Raw genomic sequence first — 21,984 nt, 5'->3', positions numbered from 1 at the left:
TGAGTCGCACGGAAGATACTCGTATATTAATCAACAATGTCGTTTTCATACTTAATGATATATGTGAAAAGTGGGTAACTGCACAAAATTTTACCTAGTTCTGTATTTTTCTTTTTTTAAAAAAGAAAAAGAATGGAAAGAACAGAACGAAATCCAAATAGTAACCGGATACCTATTGTTTCTCTTCCGACATCTAACACCTTTTTTAGATATCTGAAGGCACTCCGCTGTTACTAGCCAATTTCAGAATAGAAGTTAGATGAATGTCTGTTAACTTGGATCTTCCTGGGACTTGCTCCTTTTCATATGTGACTAAAGTTGCTAACACTGATACATATTACCAACCATGAAAATCATATACGATACAAAATTGCGGCTTTATTTACACACTGAGGGGGAAAATATTTTCAAAAATCCTTACAACTTTGCAAATAAGCAAATTATATATATATATATATATATATATATATATATATATATATATATATATATATATATATATATATATATATATATATATATATAGTTACTTTCTCTGGTAAACTGAGGGCTACTGGAAAATGAGTGAACGGCCGCATGCGGCCATTTCATTTTACATTTGCAAAAATACACTGTAGTATGGTGATAAGCATTACACTTAACGAAACACTTCCAAAATCGTACATAACAGCAAAAATACTATAGGGAATTATCATAGGTACTGTTCCGAGCAGAATTGGGGAAGATAGTTGTTGTTGAGTTTAACGTCCCACGATTATGCCTGGCTGGCTAAGGTAGACGTGAACCTACCTATTATAGTTGAAACCAAACCACATTTTTCGTTGAACTGTACCCCCACCAGGAATCGAACCCGTAACCACAAACACGAAAGGCAAGCGTGCTAGCCACTAGGCCAAGCGGGGTACTTGGAGCAGAAAGTGTTACGGGAAAGTACAAATACTGGTTGGTGCCTGTTGTTACGAGAATAGCCTGAAAACCGAATGAAAGAAGATGCTATTATTTCTAAAATAAAGATAATTAGTATAATGAAATATTATGTATTATAATATAGATGGATTAATATAATTTGGCGAGTGACTGTAGATAGTTGTACAGAATTGTGGATAGTGTATATTTCTCAGGGAAGTATAGAAAATAAAGAATAACTAAAGTACCAGGTGATTATTCTGCTCCATTTAAGATATTACACTCTCTATGTGCTTTTAGTAATATCCCAGCCTTCGAAATAGTATACCCATCAAGCTGATCAACCACTTTTGATTTTTGACACTTAATAATAGGTGCCTGTTCTTAATCCCAAATAAGAATAATGCAGAATACATTATATGAAACATATACAATATTATGACTTCTGGTTCAGAAGAAATTCCCAATTCAGTTGATACTTTACCACCAAAACGCCTCTATTTTTTTTTCTAAAGGTGGCACATTTCTAAATCAATTTCGTCCACTTTTAAACGAACATGCTATGATTTTCTTGAAATATAACACTAATTGTCAGCTCCCTGGAATCAAAGAATGATGACAAATTCCGTATGACTATCGTGAGATTTGGAGAAACACGTTGGTGAATATTACGATTAAAATCGAAATAGTGGCTTTTAAGTTAAACTAACAGAACTTCCACTGTCTATATAGCACATCATTAATATATTAGTATGAATCTCCTTGTCATTCCTTACAACATCTGTACATGTCTCTTTACAGACACACTTGTAGGACGTCTTGAAAAGAAATGGGCAAGGGGTACCATAAAAAGGGAATTTTTGACTATTATTTTTTTCAATATCCCACCGTTTGCAAGATTTGAGCCTACTTCCGGTTGGATTTCCTAATTCATGTATGATCAGTGTTTTCTTTTTTCTTGCATGCAGTATGTAATAAGCAAATACATTTCACACACAATCAATTATAATGTCAGTGATATAAACTTATGGAGTTCACTGGGCAAAACACTCCAAACAATAAAGATACATCTTAGCCTGGAGAAATGGTTATCCTTCGTTTTTCATTATCATTTGGCCATGAAACTAAGGCTGGAGAGATATACTAACCCCGTATACAAATATGTGGGTCGGAATGTATAACTCGTAGGATATGATGCTTTACTTTTTAAAAAAAATCAATACTTTTAGTGTACCCCTAAAAATGTAATAAAGAAATAAGTCATTTTTAAATATTCAATTAGAACTGAACAATCTACACGAAATTTGCAATCGATTAGTGAAGATGGCATCTTTCTAGAGCCTATGGTTCCCGAGAAGTCACTCTCGAAATGATTGCCCACAAACATGTGAACTTTTCTTAACCACAAACATATAAAACTAGCATTTTAATATATAGACTAGCTGAACATGCGCAGTCTACTCAGCGCATCGTTCTGTTATGATCATGAATCTCCTTTCCACTGTGCATGTCTCCTTACTCACAAAAGTAAAGGATAGGAGACTCACAAAGGAAGTGAATTGCTATGTATAGATGTTGAAGTGAGTTTCTAGCAAATTTGTAGAAGTAACACGATATCACGTGGAAATATTTTTCCTAATAAATCCATATCCGTCCGAGTACGCCTCATTGCCTTTGAAGTTGGCAGCATGCAATAGGTTTTGCCATTCAGATTTAAGCAAAGCGCCTGTAATGCCCGTCAACCCGCCATACATATCTTCTCTACTGGTTGCCTAACACCGTAGTTTCGGCCTGCAACAATGTTAATCTTCTGGGTTCAAAACGGCCCCTAATTTATTTAAAGTGCATATAGTTTAAAATATTTGTTTCTGCTAAACGTGAAATCACAAATATCCGTAAATCAAAGGATTGAAATCAAAGTTTATAGGTTGGATCTCAGGCACTTTTGTTGCTATTGTAGGATGTTAGTAGATAGAATGGTCATGAAACTAATGTCTGAAAGATATATAACCCCTATATGCAATGATGTGATGATATGGTGTTGGAATGTATTACTCGTAGCATATGATGCTTTTTTAAAAAAAATTAACACTTCCAGTGTACCCCTAAAAATGTAATAATGGAATTTTTTAAAAAAATATTCAATTAGAACTGAACAATCTACACAAAATTTGAAATCGACCAGTGGAAACGGGACGTTCCTAACCCATGCGGTTTTCGAGATCTCATTGTCGAAATGATTGGGGACAAACATATAAACCTAGAATTTTACGAGGGTCATTTAACTTGAAGTGGTAACATAGTTGTGAAATGGAATGTGGTGAATCATTCTCCTCAAGGAGCTTACAATCCTTCGATGTAGTCTCCGCCAGCCCTTCGCCAGATGTTTGGTATCCGTTGAATACCTGTCAAAGTCTCACTTTGTGAGAGGGTATTGACAGTGCGCCCTAAGGCACGAACAATGCTGAGAATGTCTCTGAAATGTTTGCCCCTGAGAGGTTCTTTTATTTTTGGGAAAATATCAAAATCGCAAGGGTTCATTATGGCAGGTGTTCCAGTATATCCCAACCCTATCGTCGTAATAGTCTGTACTAGATTGGCTGTATGGCATCTAGTATTGTCGTGTAGGAGAATTGGCCCAGACTCTAGGAGGTGTGGACGTTTGCGTCGCAATGCTGGTCAAAAATGGTGACTGGGGTATGCAGCATTGACGGTAACGCCCGATGGAACTTGATGTGACAGGATAACGCCTTCGTGGTCCTATGACATTATCATCATTATCTTTACGTTTGCTGGCTTTTCCCTAAGCTTTTTCGGCCATTGAGACTCTGGGTGGCGCCATTCACTCGACTGACGTTTCAATTCAGGCTCGTAGGATCTTCCCCACGTCTCGCCACTTGCAATAATGCGGTGCAAGGTATCATCACCTTCTTCATTGTAACGTTGAAGGTGTAGGCGCGCAAATTCCCACCTATGCCACCTTTGAACTTCGGTCAGAGTATGAGGTATTCATCTGGCTGCAATTTTCCGCATGCAAAAATCTTATGTTAGCATTCGGAACGCTGATCCGGAAGAAATATTCAGCTCTTGCGCCAATTCACTACAAGTCCAGCGCCGACCACCTTCAAGCAGTGTCCGTAGTCTTGCAAGATGAATTTCGTCCGTAGCTGTTCGCATATGCCCTCCACCGTGCATTGTGTGTGTTTACTGTCGTCCTGCCTCAAATGCTGCAACCCATCTCGCCACTGTCCGATACAGTAGAACAGCTTCATCACAGGCCTCTACTAATCCTCTGTAAATCGTCCTAGCATTTCGCTCTCGTGGCACCTGGAATTTCATAAACACACACTGTTCTGCACGCGTGAACATTGCGTTAGGTCGGTATTTCACACAACAATAACTTTAACAATGTCTACTCGCCACACACACCGTAATATGGGACCGCAGCAGCGTTGAACTGACTCGTACAGATCCACGGAACACACTACGTTCGTCATTTGTCTCCTGTCCACGCGACACTCCAATCGTAGCAGTGTTTCCAGTTCGAGTTAAATGACCCTCGTAAAATATAGATACTACCAAACCAGCATGTAAATACAGCAGTCGCACCGATACTATCTATTAGATCATTCTTGTTTGTTAAAGCTTAGTGTTCAATGTCTGTACCAAGGCTATAGGAACCGCGGATCTACAATTTAAAATGGAATCCAGACTACCATAATTTGTTCAAATTTTTAAAGCTTTCCCACAGCAAATCAAAGCCATTGCAACTGAGCACCAAAATCACTCTCCCCATAAATTTTTATTATATTTGTGTAGATATTTAACTTTAAAAGTGGTTAATTAACGTTTTGATATATGCTAATTAAGAAGCTAGCGATCAGTGGAAGAAGTAAAAATTACTTTTAGCAGCTCTTTTATATCTATTATTGTAGAAAGCTTAAAATACTTCAATGAAAAATCATTCTAAGGTGACGAAAAATAGCTCGCGTAAATGTTCGTAGCTTGACATTTGCAGAATACACCAAGTGTATCAAAAGTTCGGGGCCACTGTTACGAATAAAGATACGAGAAAAACTGGAAAGAGAGGAAAGTTCACTGAGAAAAATCGTTATCCGGAAAGCGGTAGATGTACAAATATACGGAATCCTTATGTTTACCCCAGATTTAAATACGTATAATTGAAAATCAGTGAGGATTTTCAAACTGCTTGTGAAGCGTGGAGATCAATTTCGCCGCACTTTGCCGGAATCCATCTACTGATAAGCGAGTGAATTCAGGTTGATTTAGCATACCTGCAACACCGCGTGGAGTCATTTTTCGAAGATTTGTGTGAGATATTTATCCATGCTGACATTTCTTTGAGGAAAACAGACAGTGTGAAATTGTGTACATAGAAAAAAAAAACTTTTCTAAATCCCAACCTGATTCTTCATCATTAAGGAAGATTTACGCGAAAAGAATTAAAAAATAAAAATAAAAAAGATAAATATTAGGCATGAAGTGGAACGAAAGAAAACAAGTTTTCGTGGTCCCAGGTGCGCAAGTAAATATTGTTACTGTTGTCCTTTCTATTGCACCTTTTAGAGTATTTTAAAACACATTTTTAGGACATTTTAAAAATAGTTTTTACTGCATAAATGTATATGTTAGTCTGCATTTGCTGCAAATTTATAGTGCAATAAAATCGTAACTCTGGTGATAAGTATTTAAATTAACAGTTGTCCAACTATTTCAGTAGGTATCTATTTGTTAATAAAGCAAGCTAGTTCAGTGAAAATATAAACAACGTACCAAGAAAAATGAATCCAAGTCACACGGTCTTGTAAGTAGTTCCCGACTACAAGAGGCTGCGGAGAGATACACTTCTCTTAATTACTCTACATATTATAAAACATATAGACAAATTATATAACTGATTAACCAATCACATAGACTTAAAATGTAAAACATAAGATGGTAGAACTGCATGTCTGGAAACAAAGAGTTAAGAACAACCTTCCCATTTAGCTTCATCATGTAAAGAGGCCGGAAATGCTGCTGAGACTGCCTGTAAGCGGAAACACACGAAATATTCCAAATTAAAAGAAGATCATATGTTTATTGCCTTTGCTACAGAAACCATGGGAGCTTTTAGCAAGGAAGCTAGGGAATTCCTAAAGGAAATCGGATTGAAATTAAATCTGAAGACAGGAGATCCAAGAAGTGCACAATTTTTATTTCAACGCATTAGTCTAGCAATTCAGCGAGGTAATGCAGTTAGCATTTTAAGTTCCTTCCCTTCTTCTAAAATGGAAGAAATTTTTTATTTGAAATGAACCAGAAATTATGAACATTTTGGACTGAAAATTTTGTAAACTATTTAAGTTTTGTTAGCTGCTTGATATTTTTCATGCTACTTCCAAAGATGAGGAAGATGTACTTATTCGCTCTTCTCAATTATGAATAGCCTAGTTTCTAGATTTTACATTTCAAACAAAAGAATTAGTGTAATGTATCTTCTGTCATTAAGTAAAGCCAAATATTAGAAGAAAAAAAAGTTAAGAACAATGTATGGAAGCTATTTGTAGAAATGAGTGCACATGTTGCTTATGTTCTATGTTAATCGATGTTTCGATCTGAAAGGTGTTATGATAAATTCATAAATTGTGAGTAATTAAGGAATTTGAATTCTCGTGTCTAATGTAATGTAGAAAATTAGCTGCGAAAGGTTGTATTGATAAAACTTCTGGGAAAATAATGCTAACAAATCAATTTGATTTAGTGTTTTTTGTCTTATTTGGAAATTACTACAATACCAAGTTCATATTAAGTAATGTTTCATAGATAATAATATTTTATCAATTATTAACTAACATTATTTTGAATATCTTCATAAAATATATAATAGAAGAAAGGCAAGCATTCAAATAAATTCAAAGTGTTAGCTCCCTCGTGGCTATACTCTTAGTACCCGCCCTTGGTACGGGAGATCCGGGTTCGATTCCTGGTGGAAGCTCATGCAACTGAGATCCTACGTTAAGCTATAGATCCACATCTCATACAGTCTAGGTGCTGAAAAGGACGCTAAATTCCAAATCGACAAATAAAATAAAAATGTATTTTCTCTTTCTTTTTAAAATGCCAAAGATTTGTTGGAGTCCTGGACCATCTTTAATGTTGTTTTAGTTTAGTCACAGAAATGACGGGATAGTGCACACTTCATTTGTAGACTCTTTTAAAAACTATTATATCCAATGTGTATATATATATATATATATATATATATATATAAAGAACAAGAGAAACTACATTAAATAACATTGAAGATAATTTTGACAAGAAAAAAAAGGAGTACAGAATTGTCCAATGTTGTTATGTATGGCTGCACTTTTTCATTTTATTCAGTTAGATTTGGTCAAATTAGTGGAAGAAACTGATAATGAGAGTATCCGCAGGCAGTGGCAAATCCGTCTGCTGGGCGCCTTTTTAGTTATCTGACACTACAATGTTCTCATGTAAAAAAAAAAAAAAAAAAAAAAAAACTGATTTATTATTTGGATCTGAGTGAGATACGCCATTGGGCGAGTCGATTGGTGATAAAAATGAAGAGTTTGCAATGACAACTTAATAGGATCAATTTGGCTACCTTCCAGTTTGCCGGTGCATCTATTCTCCAATGTATTGGAGAAGCACAACAGTTTTCATGAAGAGTAGGAGCTGTGGTGAAAAATCTAGGATGATCTTCTGACTTGAAAGATATTACGGAGAAAGAAAGCACAATGTGCAGTCTTGATTAGAGGATTCGTGAAATGAAACAGTAGATTTATTATATAGAATGTTTGTAAAGTCCTTTACCAATTTTGTACAACTTTGGGGACCACAATTTCGTCTGCACAGTGTATAATGAATTTTTCTTCCTGTAAGTGAGGTAGTGAGACAAGAACTATTCTTGAGACGCTAGACTCATTCATATCAGAAGAGTTTCTCGAAAGATGGAAAGCTAGGACGAAGGATTATAACTACCTCATTTACTCTTGAAGTATGAGCGTGCGTTAGGATACTACGTATAACAACCGGATCCAAGAGCACACACAAAACACTGTTTGGGGACTGTACCTACATCATCCTGACAGTAGGGCGAGGGTGAAAATCCATTTATCACTGCTTACATTCCACTCCCTCTCTTCGTCCCCGTGTTGTAGTACCGCGTAGTCCTATCTCCCGGACTCAAGGGAAAGACCTAGTTGCCCATTTCGGAGGATGGCAGAAGCCTCACCTACGACGGTAGGTGCGGCAGCTTCACTATTTACCCCAATCAGGTCGTGACGAGGTCGATCGTACTTTCCTGGATTCAATGGCACGACTCACGATTCAATTTAGTCGCCCATTTGTCCTAGTAGTCTCTGTGGAATATTAAATGAAGCTATAGCATCTACAAAGACAGTTATCTTTAAAAGGGAAGATACTTCCATTTAACAACTTAGAAATGTTTAATTTTTTTCCCTCTTGTAGTGGCAACAAATATAATATAAAGTCTATTCGATATACGATTTTATATTGCACATATATACGAAATAGTTTTCCATTAGATAAAAGTGCATTTGTCAAAATCCTTGAGAGAAAAAGTGCCTTTGGCCCTTTATTATCTTATTTTAGGAATTTTTCTTTAGTTTTACCTATGAAAACTGCCCCTAGAAACTCTAACCTTCTTTATTGCTATTCTATCCTGCATATCAGTTAATTAAAGAATTAAGATGAATCGACTTTGAAGACAAGTATTGTAATTTACTACATGTTGACTGATTGAGTGCTGTACACAATTATTTTTCATTCAGTTTATAATGTAAATGTTAAGCATCACTAATGGCCACTTAACGCAATTTTCAAACCTACCATGCAGTAACATCCTCATCTTTTTCATCAATTGCAATCTTCTTCCTTAACATCCTTTTTATTTCCCTAATGATTTCCATCATATTCCTCAGAACACAATTTATCCTTACTGTCTTTACATAGCATTTATTTTTATTTTCCTATCTCCACCATTGTTATCTATCCTTATCTTCTGTTAAAATTTCCTCAGTTATTCGTTATATCTAGCTAATTGTCTCTATTGTTCTTCACACTCACATTTCAAATACTTGCTTTCCATCACTTTTGTAATGACAATGTTTCTACTCTGTACAGTTCAATACGTCAGACGAAACATTTGGTGTCAATGCACTACTATTGAGTTATTTTTTTATCTCATGGTTCTTTGTAATATATTGCATCACGTGTTGTACTACCACATAAAAAGAACGATATGATATTAATAAAGTTTTGCAGGAGGTGTGAACTCTGCTCACCTGCCATGCAATCCACTGTTATTCTAAACATGAAGATCAAGTATGTTAGTCTTACATTGTTACGGGATTGTACATAAAACCATTTCGTTAAGGTTGAAGTCCCATTCCTATGTGAAAGGTTACTCAGTGACATTTTGTTCCAGGGCATGGCCACGATCTATTAGTTCTTCCTGACCCATGATGTCTCTGTTACCTCTACGACTGCATCGATCCAGTCAATAGAAAGATTTTGAACCTGAAGACTTATTTCCATTTTGTAAAATGCATTCTCGGTTTCTCGTGAAATATTTGTTGCAAAATCCATTGCAGATGAATGCTTGGTTAATAGAAGACACTCTATAAAGTGAAAAACATATTGGGTATACAGTACTACTGCGTTCCCTTTCTCTTAATAAGTAACGATCTTATTTTACGGTGTACGAATTGTGGAGGTTCTCATAACAAAAACAAGATTTTACCATTGGACGATAATCTCTGTATGAAAGAAAAAAAAAGTGGAATATATGATATTAAAGATGCTACAAAATCTTATGTGTAACTTCCACCTTTGTACAATTAAGATATGTATTCTGTAATCATTGTAAGACAACTTATACCGGAAGAATTGCGTAAGCAAATGAGGGTAACCTTTAGATTGTTGATGCTATACAACCGGACGAATACCTAATACCAATGAATACTTGTGAGATCGAATGAGTTTGAATAAAGTTACAATTAATTTGCATCGGTGCTGCCGAAATTTGTCTTTTGTTTGATACAGAATGAGTGATACAGCTAGAATGACTGTCACTCAGATAATATTTCTCTTTTGATATGTAGAAGCGTTTGGATGTTTACTGCCACTTTACCCCTATATGTTTTGATTTCCGGAGAAAGTCGTTCAATAGTTCCTTTTTTTTTTTTTTTTTTTTTTTGCTTAATTTAAAAGAAGCTTGCCTCTCTTCTTCGTGGGCTTATAAGCAGGGAAGTGCAGAAGGGTGGATCCTGAGGATGCGAATACCCTGAAATCCTGTTTTCTGTAAATTTAGTCAAATCAAGAGTTAGTTTACAAATTTTAATATGATTTATGCTCATATTGAACTTACATTTCACAAAAGCTTTAAACTTCTCCCGAAGTAAATTCATGTTTACGTACCTGTTCATAAACATTATATTCTTAAGAAGATGTTCTTTATTTATGCACATTCATTAAATACTTTAAGCAACTAATAACACAGTAAGATCATTAAACACAGCATACGGTGAGTACACAGTACTTGAGTAAGGAGGGCTATATATGTATTTATTTATTTTTAGGTGAAATTATCGTTTAGAATGAAGGGCTCTTTTACTATTACAACAATCAACGTGCTGGGTTATAACAGAAACAAAACAAATCTGTTTTTTTTAACGCCTACTAACGTCAAGCACGTACCAGTGATCGAATTAGGGAACTAGACTGATTGAGTGCAGAAAGTAAAACATTCCTGGAATATTATCTTTCTTTCTCTCAACAAAAGCTTCAAATCCAGAGTCTAGTTTGGAGTGTAGTTCCTGGAAAAAGAAATGTTATCTCTCTTATGCTTAATATACAGATGGTGATCAGAAAAATGGAAACATCTGTAGTTGGCAACACGTCAGATGTATGGGTTGGTAGTGGTGTCCTGGCGCCCGCAGCGCCGGAACGCTGGTAGTGGTGTGTTAGGTCGGTCTCCATACTACATCAGGCGCAGTGGAACAGCAGTGTCCAGCGGCTGCAGCAGACGTAGGCATTGTAAAATTCAGATTTTCAAAGTGGGCAAATTGTTGGTGCACCTTTATGTGGAGTGAGTGTGACGGCAGTGGCTACTGTGTTAGGTGTGTCGCGTGGGACAGTGTCGAAGGTGATGACGGCCTACACAACACACGGGAAAACCACATCGGGGAAGCGGAACAGTGGGAGGAAAAAATCATGAGTGATAGGTCACGCCGGGAATTAAAGCGCATTGTCACGCAGAACCGTCGTGCCACTGCGGAGCAAGTGACGGAGGAACTAAATCAGCACCTCCCCCACCCTATTTCGACAATCACAGTCCGCCGCGAATTACATGACATGAGTTTAAGGGGTCGTGTTGCACGGGCCAAACCGCTCATCAGGGAACATAACGCTTTCGCACGCCGCAAATGGTGCCGCGACAATGCAACTTGGACCGTTGAGGATTGGAAACGTGTGATATCGTCGGATGAGTCATCCTTCACCCTATTCAAAACCACGGGCCGTGTTGATGTGTGAATAACGCCCAAAGAAGCTTATGATCTGCAGTGTCTCTGCCCAACTGTAAAACATGGCGGCGGCTCGGTGATGCTGTGGCCGCCATATCATGGTTTTCATTGGGTCCTGTGGTCACACTTAGCAGACGAATCAATGCGAACGATTATGTCGCAATTTTAGGAGACCACTTGCATCTTATGGTCCGGATGTTGTTCCCGGACAATGACGCCATCTTCCAGGATGATAATGCACCCATTCACACAGCTGGCGTTGTTGCAGCGTGGTTTGAGGAACATCGGGATGAAGTTCAACACCTCCCCTAGCCCGCCCAATCCCCAGATCTCAACATAATTGAACATCTGTGGTCCGTCTTGGAAACACGACTCCGGCGACGATTTCTACCTCCATCCTCTCTCACAGAACTGGCCGATGCCCTGCACGAGGAATGGTGTAAAATTCCACTTGATACTATTCACGACCTCTATCTCCATCCCACGTCGCATCAAGGCTGTTCTGAAGGCGAAAGGTGGCCCGACACCATATTAATCTGGTAAGTTGCAATTTCGTTCAGGTGTTTCCATTTTTCTGATCACCATCTGTATATATATATACTGATACGGTATAAAATGACCAAATTCAGCTTTTCTAAACTTAATTCTTGAAGTTTTCTCCTTTTTTCTGCTCATCGATTCATTTTGTTGAAGTTTGTTTCTTTTCAGCACCGGGGCTATATGAGACTTGAACCTACATTTTAGGTTAAATCAGATGTAAACGTGAGGGAGTTGCGGGATGACGCCGTTCCTCCACTTCAGAAAATATACATGGCGTCCCTCCATTTCCTAAAAATTAAAGTGGGCAAAGGTAGACACGGGGGACGGTATGAGTTATGCGTCCCCCTACCTTTTCAGACCCACTTTTCACCCTGGGTGAAATCCAAACTACCGTAGTGCGTTCAGTGCTATGCCACTAGAATCAAACGCAGAACACCGTGCTCCAATGATGCATATTATAGCCTATTTTACAAAGTTTACACAAATTGGAACCTTTTTCACATCCTCTTAACACATGAAAGTAGGCCTACCTAACGCTTGATAGTTGGAGTTTAGCGTCTTTTTTTTTCTTTTAGCACCAAGGCTATAGAAACGTGGAATTAGAGCTTAAGGAGGAATCCGAACCACTGTAATTTATTCAAATTTTAAAACTCTTCCACCGGGACTCGAACCTGGAACCCTGTGCATCAAAGGTGAGGACGATAGCTACAAGACCAGAAGAATGGGCAATGGAAAACTAGACCTAATATACTACTTTCCTAATGACATAAAATGCAATTTTGTAACTGTTCTGTTCAAGATTTAACTGCTGTATATATTTGTACGTCCTTTATTATAGGACAATTGTCTTTCTAGTTTGTATTATTTTAAGGTCTTACCTTTGTTGAACCAACCATGTATGCTAGGAAATATCAATATAGTCCACTAAAAGCTCTTGTTTCATGGCTGGGAAGCATCCTAATTCATTCCCAGAACACAGTCTTCCTTGACATTCCTGTCCTACTCATCTTTTCAAGATCTTCCGTACTTTTTTCTGTGAATCAATCACAAGGGATTCTCCAACTCAATTTTGTCCACTTGCAAGAGCACGGTATGAAGAAGCCTGCCACTCTTTCTCTCTGATGTATGATCACAGTCACAAGTGACGGATGACTACAACGTATCATGAGACATCCTCCTAGGATATGTGTGTGCTCGTGCAAAATTTCACAGAAGTGACGTTTTAAATTGACCAGAAAGGCTCCCCCAAGAAGAAACCATATTTGTGCCTGGATGACGAAATATATGACTTTGCTCCGAGAAATAAATTTAATGGATTAAGTACGGAGGTATGACTAGCCATGTCTCAGCATATCTTTTTAGCCAGAACAGAGGAAGAGAGCAGTTATTCCAAGACCGACTTTTGTCAGTTTCACTTTGAAAAAAGAACGTTGGCAAAAAAAAAAAAAAAAAAAAACTGTAATTGTTCTCTATGTCTGTCTTGTGTGCGTGTGTGTGTGCAAGTAAGATAGAGATACACACACACACACACACAGAGAGAGAGAGAGAGAGAGAGAGAGATAAATGAAATGGAATCTTTCAGTTTAACGTCCCACGATTATGTTCTTTAGGCTAAGGGAGACATATGATTGAGGAAAGGGAAAGATGATGAAGTAATTGGTTGAATGGTAATGTGAGAGAAAACGGGAGTACTTCGAGAAAACCCACGGAGACGATGTTGTCCACCACAAACTTAGTCGGGGATCGAACCAGGAACCCCATGCACCAGAAACAAGTGCTCTACCACTGAACCACCGTATTATCCAGAGCAAGAGGGAGAGAGAGAGAGAATTGATTGTCGTAAATTCTTTGAAAGAAAGTTAAAGACATTTTCCATCCTATTATCGTTACCTATATAATGTAAAGTTACTAAGTTACAGAATTATCCGTTTTACACATCAGCAATGAAGGAGTAGGATTTTTAATATTTTTGCATAAATCAAAGCTTATACCATCCTGAAATAGAAACAAACAGCTGTGTCTGCAGACCGGTTTTTGGGGCGTAGGTTATGTCCATGAGATTTTCTATTTTTTCTTGACTATGGAACAATCAAACTTTACTAAACTATAATAATACTTTTAAGGACACTAAAATAGAATTTAGTGTACAAAAAATAAAATTTAGTCTACAAATTTAGTTATCTTGATTTTGTCACAACTAACTTCAGTCTCTTCTACTTCCTTTTGAGGGAAGACAGTTGGGAAGATTGCGCCCAACGAATTGAGGGGATGGACACAGCTGGACAAAAAGATTTTTTTTTGTTTATATCTATATTTCCGTGTTATACATTTTACTGCTTTTCCGTGTCATATATTTAAATAACTTTTAAATGAGGGTTTGAAATCTCATTAGAGGTTGTATCAAAACATTAGTGATGGAAGATTTGTTTATGCTGGAAGGTAGGCATAGACTATAATAGAAATAATCAAAATAAAGGAGAAAAAAGTATTATTTTTGTAAAGAACAATACTAAGGTTAAAATTAAAAAAGTTGGCTTCAAAACGTTAATTGCACCTTGGACAACCTATATTGTCTCCAATGTACGAATATCTTTTTAACTTGGTAAGGATTGAAGACTGTGGCGTCTAGAAGATCTTTTTTTTTTCTTTTAACAAAGTGTTACTACTGTCTTCTGGTAAGGTCATTGAACGAATGCCTCTAAATTCAAAGACTTTTTTTTCTTCTGGAAGACCAATTTGATTTTTTAGATGATGATTGGTAACGTACAGTTTGTATTTAGATAAGGTACATCACTTACATAAGAAGAAAATTGAATTGCTAGGATTATTTCCTCTTATTTATTTGTGTATAAAATTTTACATAATATGTCGTTTCAGGCATGGAACAAAATAACACAAAATCGTAAACACAAACATGATTAAAATGTGCGTTGTGAGCCCATGCGGAAATATTTCTTGTCAACTGAATGTTTTCATTTTAGTCTGGTGTGGATTGATTAAAAATAAATAAAATATTGTTTTCAAAGATAACATTTTATATTGATTAAACAGATTGATATTATCCTTTATAGCTTTTATCATTGAGTTACCATTTGGTTATTTCATTATTTATTCGCTAATTTTGCGTAAAAAAACTTTCAGTGTTTGTATAGCAAAGCACTCAAATATTTTCCGAAGACCTTGATGTAAATATAATTCATTCTTATAAATGTTTAATTTGCAAACAACTAAGCAACGACTTTGGTTCTATTTATCGAAATTAGGAAGGATAAAAGTATTACCCTAGTAGAATATTCAATTTCCTTTAAAAGTATCCGAAAACCACTAGGAAATAATATATGATAGTACTTACGAATTGAAACAAGTTCGCAAAAAAGGGCGTCTTATTATTATTATTATTATTAATAATAATAATAATAATAATAATAATAATAATAATAATAATAATAATAATAATAATAATAATAATAATAATGACAATAATAATAATAATAGAAGTTCTTCCTCCGACACTTAGGCCTGCTGCACACTATATCATAATCAACGAACATAATCTGGAACAGCCGATTCAGTTTGAAAGTCCTGTTCCCTACGGATGAAGTGATGACCACACTGAACACACACCACTGTTTCAACAGCTGACTGTTAGTTGGCGGAATAAAATATATTAATTTACTGAACTATAATGCACAACTACTTTACGTTGTCAGAGCAGTGCTTGGACTAAAAGTATACCAGGGGACCGCGGTGGCTCAGTGGTCGAGCATTCACCTGTGTTGCATGGGGTCCTAGGTTCAATCCCAGATCGCGCCAAGTAAACATTGTGGTGGACAAGCATCGTGTGTGAGGGTTTTCTCGGGGTTCTCCTGTTTCCTCCCACCTTATTTATTCCACAATGTCCTTCATTTCTCATCATCACCTTCTTCTTTAGTCTAATCGGCATAAACGTGGGACGTAAAACTTACAGATTTCATTTTAAAAGTACACAACTGTATTATTAGAATCACGCGGGTGTGACTAATATTGTGATGTTAGTACGTCCATCTCTCCATTCACTACTCCGCATGATAACTCTTTATGGAAAACGAATTTTTGAATTGCATTTTTTTTTTCAAGAGATAGCCAGAGCAATTACCACAGCCGAGTTCATTAATAGGGTCAATTGATAAACATCTTCCCGGGTAACGGTAACTTTAACGGTAGCTATTAATATCCCATTTTCTACTATTGAAACAAAGTTTGCAACTATCTATTACAATTTTTGTTCTATAATGATAAGTATTGAAAATGAAAATGTCTAATTTAAACCACTTCCGGTTTGAATGAAAGGTTAATCAAGAAGATGGAATCTATTCTTAGGAGAACGAATCTTCTTGTTCACCACAACCGTAGGTTGGTGGGCAATATAGAAATTTTAAAACTTTTCTCTCTCTTGAGGGAACTGTTTTAGACTTTGAGAAGTTGTCTTCTTCGTAAGTGCAGCTAGATATTCTATCCTTGGTCTTCCTCTTCCTGCTTTTCCTTATAACTTTCCCTCCATCAGCATGGTTATCCAATCGGAGTGCTGAATAAGATGGCCAAGCATGTGGTTTCTTCTTTTTTCCTATTATCTTCATGATCTGTCGTCCTTCATTAGCTTCCTTTAGGACGTCTTCATTCCTTTTCCTTTCAGTCTATGATATGCGCAGCATTATGCAATAACACCACACTGTAAATGCTTCCAGCTTTTTTCAACGTCCACGTCTCTGATCCGTAAAGCGCCACGCTCCATACCAGGGTCTTAATAAATCGTTTATGAACGTCCAACGACACATTTCTTGATGTTAGTAGTCATCTTTTCCTATTGAATGCTTGTTTAGTCTGCGCTATTTTGGAACTTAAGTCTTTGTCACTTTTTTCCGTCTGAGGATATTGGAATTCCTAAATAGGGAAACATCTTAACGTCTTCCATTCTCTCTTCATCTACTTTTGCCTCTTCCTGTCCTGCTCTTGTGCACTTTATCACTTTGCTTTTCTTTTTATTTATCTTCATTTTGCCTGTTCTTTCCAGTTAGTCGTTCAAGTTCGAAAGTGCTTGCTGCAAGTTCTTTTCGTCCTCCACTGTCAATGCTATGCCATCAGAGTCTCGGTTCGATTCCCGGTCGGGTCACTCGGTCGAAAATGTGTAACACGCTTTCTCAGGCCAGCCACCTTGAATGAGGTTTTCCTGAGTTTTTCTCATTCACACCAGGCAAATGCCGGGGTGGTACCTAACTTATAGGTCCCAGGCCGCTTCCTTCCTTTCCCAATCCTTTCTTCCTTCCCTTTCCCCGGATTGTGTGCTCGCCGGGAGATGTCATCACTCAAATCGTGAAGGGCTAAATGTCTTTAGATGCCGAAAGCCCAGAAATCTAAATCATAAATCCTAAATCCTGCTATGTCATCTTCAAACCTTATTGTGCTGAAAGCCTGGCCATTTACTTTCACACCTTTTTCGTTTTCATCAAAGAATTCTTTCATAGCCTCTTCTATATAAACGCTGAACAAGAGAGGTGAAAGTCCACATCCTTGACTTAGAGTGCAGAAAACCGGATCTCGATGATTTTTACCACTTTTTTCTTTGTGTAGATCAGTATTGAAACCGGAAGTAGTATTAAGTTTAAACCACTTTCGATTTTGATATAGTGTTCGGGATACTCATGGTAGTTTACCTTGAGACGCTGAATCGTCTACAAAAGAGCGCTTCTCGCTATCTGTTATCGCTTTTGCTCTGTGATGACAAACGCAGAAATCGTAAACGACTAATTTTAACCATTTCGGTTCTGACAAGGGACATCACCCAATTGTCCGGCTCCGATTTCAACGAAATTTTTCTAGCTGATAGAGGACATATATGTATTATTTGTGATGACAGAAATCTTTGCCATCGTGCATGTTTTCTATTTTTTATAATTTTTAAGAGTTGTGATGTGGTTATTAAAGATTAGTGCAGAAGTCCCTTACTAACCTTTGTAAACGGAACGTTAATGAAAGAACAAGCATGTAGATACATATAAGACCTAGGGAGGAGTTCTATGGTAGGTGTGACCTTGACGGCAGCCATCTTGAAATTCGTCATTTTGAATTAAGGTCAAGTTTTTTTTTTAAATAGGAATAGGGTAATATGATACATAATTTCGGGCTAGAATTTAATCAGGAAGACAATGGTGAAGCTATTTTTGAGATACACACATTTGGAGAAAAGTTACAGACATTTAATTGTTCACTTACTACGTGCGAAAGTCCCTTAGGACTTTAGGAATTTAGGACTACTGGGTGCTTATCTCAACACTATTCATGAACTGACAAATCGCAACTCTTAATAAATGTAATAAATTTAGGAAACATGAACCATGGCAACAATTGCAAAGTACCAGTTGGTATCTTAAAACATGCGGTGAAAATGAGGAGTGTTACCAATTTGAAAGATCGAATAATGGACGTTTGGTGCACATTAGAAGCAGTCCTAAATTTACACTGGTTAATTATAGAACAAAAATAAGCATACCATTGGCTTTTTGGGAAAATTTCTTATTAAAATGAGGTGTCATATGCTATGGTTTTCATTTTTCAAACTTTAATTCAAAATGGCGGATGTCAAGATGGCTGCCGTCAAGGATACCCTTACCGTATCATTTCCCTCTAGGCATAATATGTATTACCGAAGCTTTTATCCACTTATTATCATTAATACGCGGGTTAGAAGCGAAGGTAAGGGACTTTCGCACGTAGTAAGTGAACAATTAAATGCTTGTAACTTTTCTCCAAATGTGTGTATCTCAAAAATAGCTTCACCATTGTCTTCCTGATTAAATTCTAGCCCGAAATTATGTATCATATTACCCTATTCCTATTTAAAAAACTTGACCTTAATTCAAAATGGCGGATTTCAAGATGGCTGCCGTCAAGGTCATACCTATCATAGAACTTCTCCCTAGGCCTTATATGTGTCTATATGGTTGTTCTTTCATTAGCGCTCCGTTTACAAAGGTTAGTAAGGGACTTCTGCACTAATCTCTAATAACCACATCACAACTCTTAAAAATTAAAAAAAAAAAAATAGAAAACATGCACGATGGCAAAAATTTCTGTCATCACAAATAGTACATATATGTCCTCTATCAGCTAGAAAAATTTCATTGGAATCGGAGCCGGACAGTTGGGTTATGTCCGTTGTGAGTAGAGAGTTACCGCAGGAGATGGAACCTATTCTTGAGACGCTGAATCTATTGCAAAAGCCAGCGTCTCGGTATCTTTTACCGTTTTGTTCTGATACCTGTCGACAGATAAAACCTTTTTATAAGATTTCCGAAACTTATGGGCGATTCTCTGGCAAGTGTTCCATTGTCAGTAAATTTTCAAAATTAATTTGAAACTATGATGTTTATGTTTTTCTATTAAGAAATAGTGTAACTATATGCTGAGACATTTAAAATCTTTTTGTAAAATATATTTACTAGGTTTGACCACATTCATGTTCTACACCATGCTCAATGCTTTTCGCATATCCCAATTTTCAAATGATTTTCAAACTAAATTCTAAATCTGAAATTATATGAACAATAGCAAAAAATACGAAGTGTACCTTTGGCAAAAAATCTGACAATTTCATTTTAATTAATGTTTTATCCTGGTAGGCAGAAATCGTAGTTTTCTCATGTCATGTTTTGCTGTCCTGTGCGTAACGGAAAACGTAATTTTCGTGTTTCCTTTGTAATTGTAGGAGATAAAGTATTGAAACTTTTGCTCCAAAGTAGAATTATTATTAGCCTGTTAGTGATACTTATTAAATTTGTTTATTATCCTCCTTATGTATTTTATGAGGTATAGAAATGTTGTCCCGTGTGTAACGTTACGCACGGTACATTTACAGATTTATGCAAGGAAGTGGATAAAATTAAGTAAGATTTCAACACGTGTTTATTGTTATTGAGGTTAAACAATGAACAATATACTTTTATATTAACTCAAAAGAAACATGAATTTGCTGAGAGAAATTAAACAAAAAAAAAAAAACCTACCAAAAACGTCTACGCTGAGTTACATAGAAACATTTACCACGAGGTTTAAAATCATATTATCATGATAAATCAAACTTTTTTCTTTTCATTAGAAAGGTAGGTATCTAGGTTGGTTTAACAGTCTTGTAGGGGGCATATGGATTCGCTTCAAACCTCTTTAGTTCTTTACAAAAACGGCTATTGGTTCTAGAACTTATAGCATATTCTTTCACCCTTTATCAGCAAATTAGGTGCTTGAAGTATATTTAAAACTTGATCGAATGAGACATAAGATCTATTCTTTTCATCAAAACAAAACTCTGTACAACTGTTGTCCGCGCATTTCAGATTTGTTACTCTATAATGTCACCATCTTCTTCGACACCACTTTCAGACACATATACATACCGATATTTAATCTTAGTTTTGGAAGAACTACAATCAAATTTCACAAGGAGAAATACACCTGCTCTAATATTGCCCATTCTGCCCTCGACAGTTGGAGGGTTGGAATATTATTATGAACATCGTCTTCAAAGCTGTATTCTGAATTAATTTTGCTTTCATCACTTGATGAATATATCATTCTGTACGCTGGCACTCTTTTCGTTTTCCTTGAACCAATCTAACTTGAATTACCTTGTTCTTTTTCACATTTTAGTGTTTTCCTTTTCTAAATGGTCAACAACGAAACAGTGCGGAATGAGTTTCGCAAAAGAAACGTGAAAGGAAAAGAGTTAATCCTTTAACTTACCTATAACGCTGCATCCTCACTTTATTTTCCAGTCTCGCCTTGGTTTCTATGTTTAAGTCAATTTATATATTTTCTAGCCCTTTCAGAGCCACTCATTGCTTTTTGTTGATCGATTCAGTTTATCCCTGACAATATTACTTGGAACAGAGTTACTTGCTTGTGAATCCATACTACTTACTTAAAAAACTCACACTGAAACAAATCTTTACTGTGAAATAACAATCAATAATACCAAATAACCAAAAACCAACTGTTTCTCTTCAATTCACTTTCCCGCATTTCACCTGCCAATAGCAACGTTCAAACGACTCAACGTTTGGTAGGTAGCACAAAGGATCGAGCAGCTCAACAGTTGTACAGCGGGGGACACTTCTAAATGGTACAGCCATATGGAGATTTATGGCTAAGGTGTACCATTTAGAAGTGTCCCCCGCTGTACAACATTATGTGGTTTGAACGCCACCAATCAGCGCTCAGACAAATACCCCAAAGACTTGGTAATAGTACTAAACGATAGTAGTAGATGTACCCCACTTGGGATGGCTGAGTCAGCGAAATTTGATCCTGTTTTCCTAGAATTCGGTGGCAAGTTTCGACAAGCCTTTAGTTGCTATGGTCATAGCCTTTTACGGCTACCACAGAAGTGCGTGGGAAAATTTTGGTTTATTTGACCCCCCGTCACCCCCTACTCCTCTTTAGTTGCTATGTTCATAGCCTTTTACGGTTACCACAGAAGCCCGTGGGAAAATGTTGGTTTGCTGTTGCTATGCTCATAGTCTTAGACGCCTACCAGATGTAAAAAGCAAGATAAAACATGAATATTTCGTGTTCTTGTCGTTTATTGGCTAATAATTTGAATCCCCAAACCCCCCACCCCTCCTTCGAAGAGCGTAAGCGGAACGTATGTGCTTGTGTAGATCATTCTGTTAGCAGCTGTTGCAAAGGAAGAAACGTCAAAAATTTAAAGATGTCATCGTCAATGAGTTTATTAGATAAGCTTAATAAGCCATCAATGGTACCCTTTACAAAAATGAGAGATTTGGAGATTGGAGTACCATTTCGTATTGTAAACTGTAAGATAATTACAACGGTATATGGTAGGAAGGCCTGTGTGACATTTGAAGGAGGTGAAAAAGTGATTTTACCTGGACGTTGTACTGAAAAATTGGAAGCAGATAATGGTGCATTATTAACG

General features: G+C 36.7%; 1 protein-coding gene across 1 annotated transcript in view; it reads left to right on the top strand.

Annotated features, from left to right (window-relative positions):
* The window catches only part of LOC145688064 (uncharacterized), a gene marked incomplete in the record, with an annotated part of 846,580 nt that overhangs the window by 169,778 nt on the left and 654,818 nt on the right, over positions 1-21,984 (top strand).

Source organism: Thermobia domestica, chromosome 6 (genome assembly GCF_964235325.1).
Source record: "Thermobia domestica chromosome 6, izTheDome1.hap1.1, whole genome shotgun sequence".
In the NCBI taxonomy this organism is placed as follows: Eukaryota; Metazoa; Arthropoda; class Insecta; order Zygentoma; family Lepismatidae; genus Thermobia; species Thermobia domestica.
Note: the sequence above shows the minus strand (reverse complement) of the source record. Positions and strands in the feature narration are given on the sequence as shown.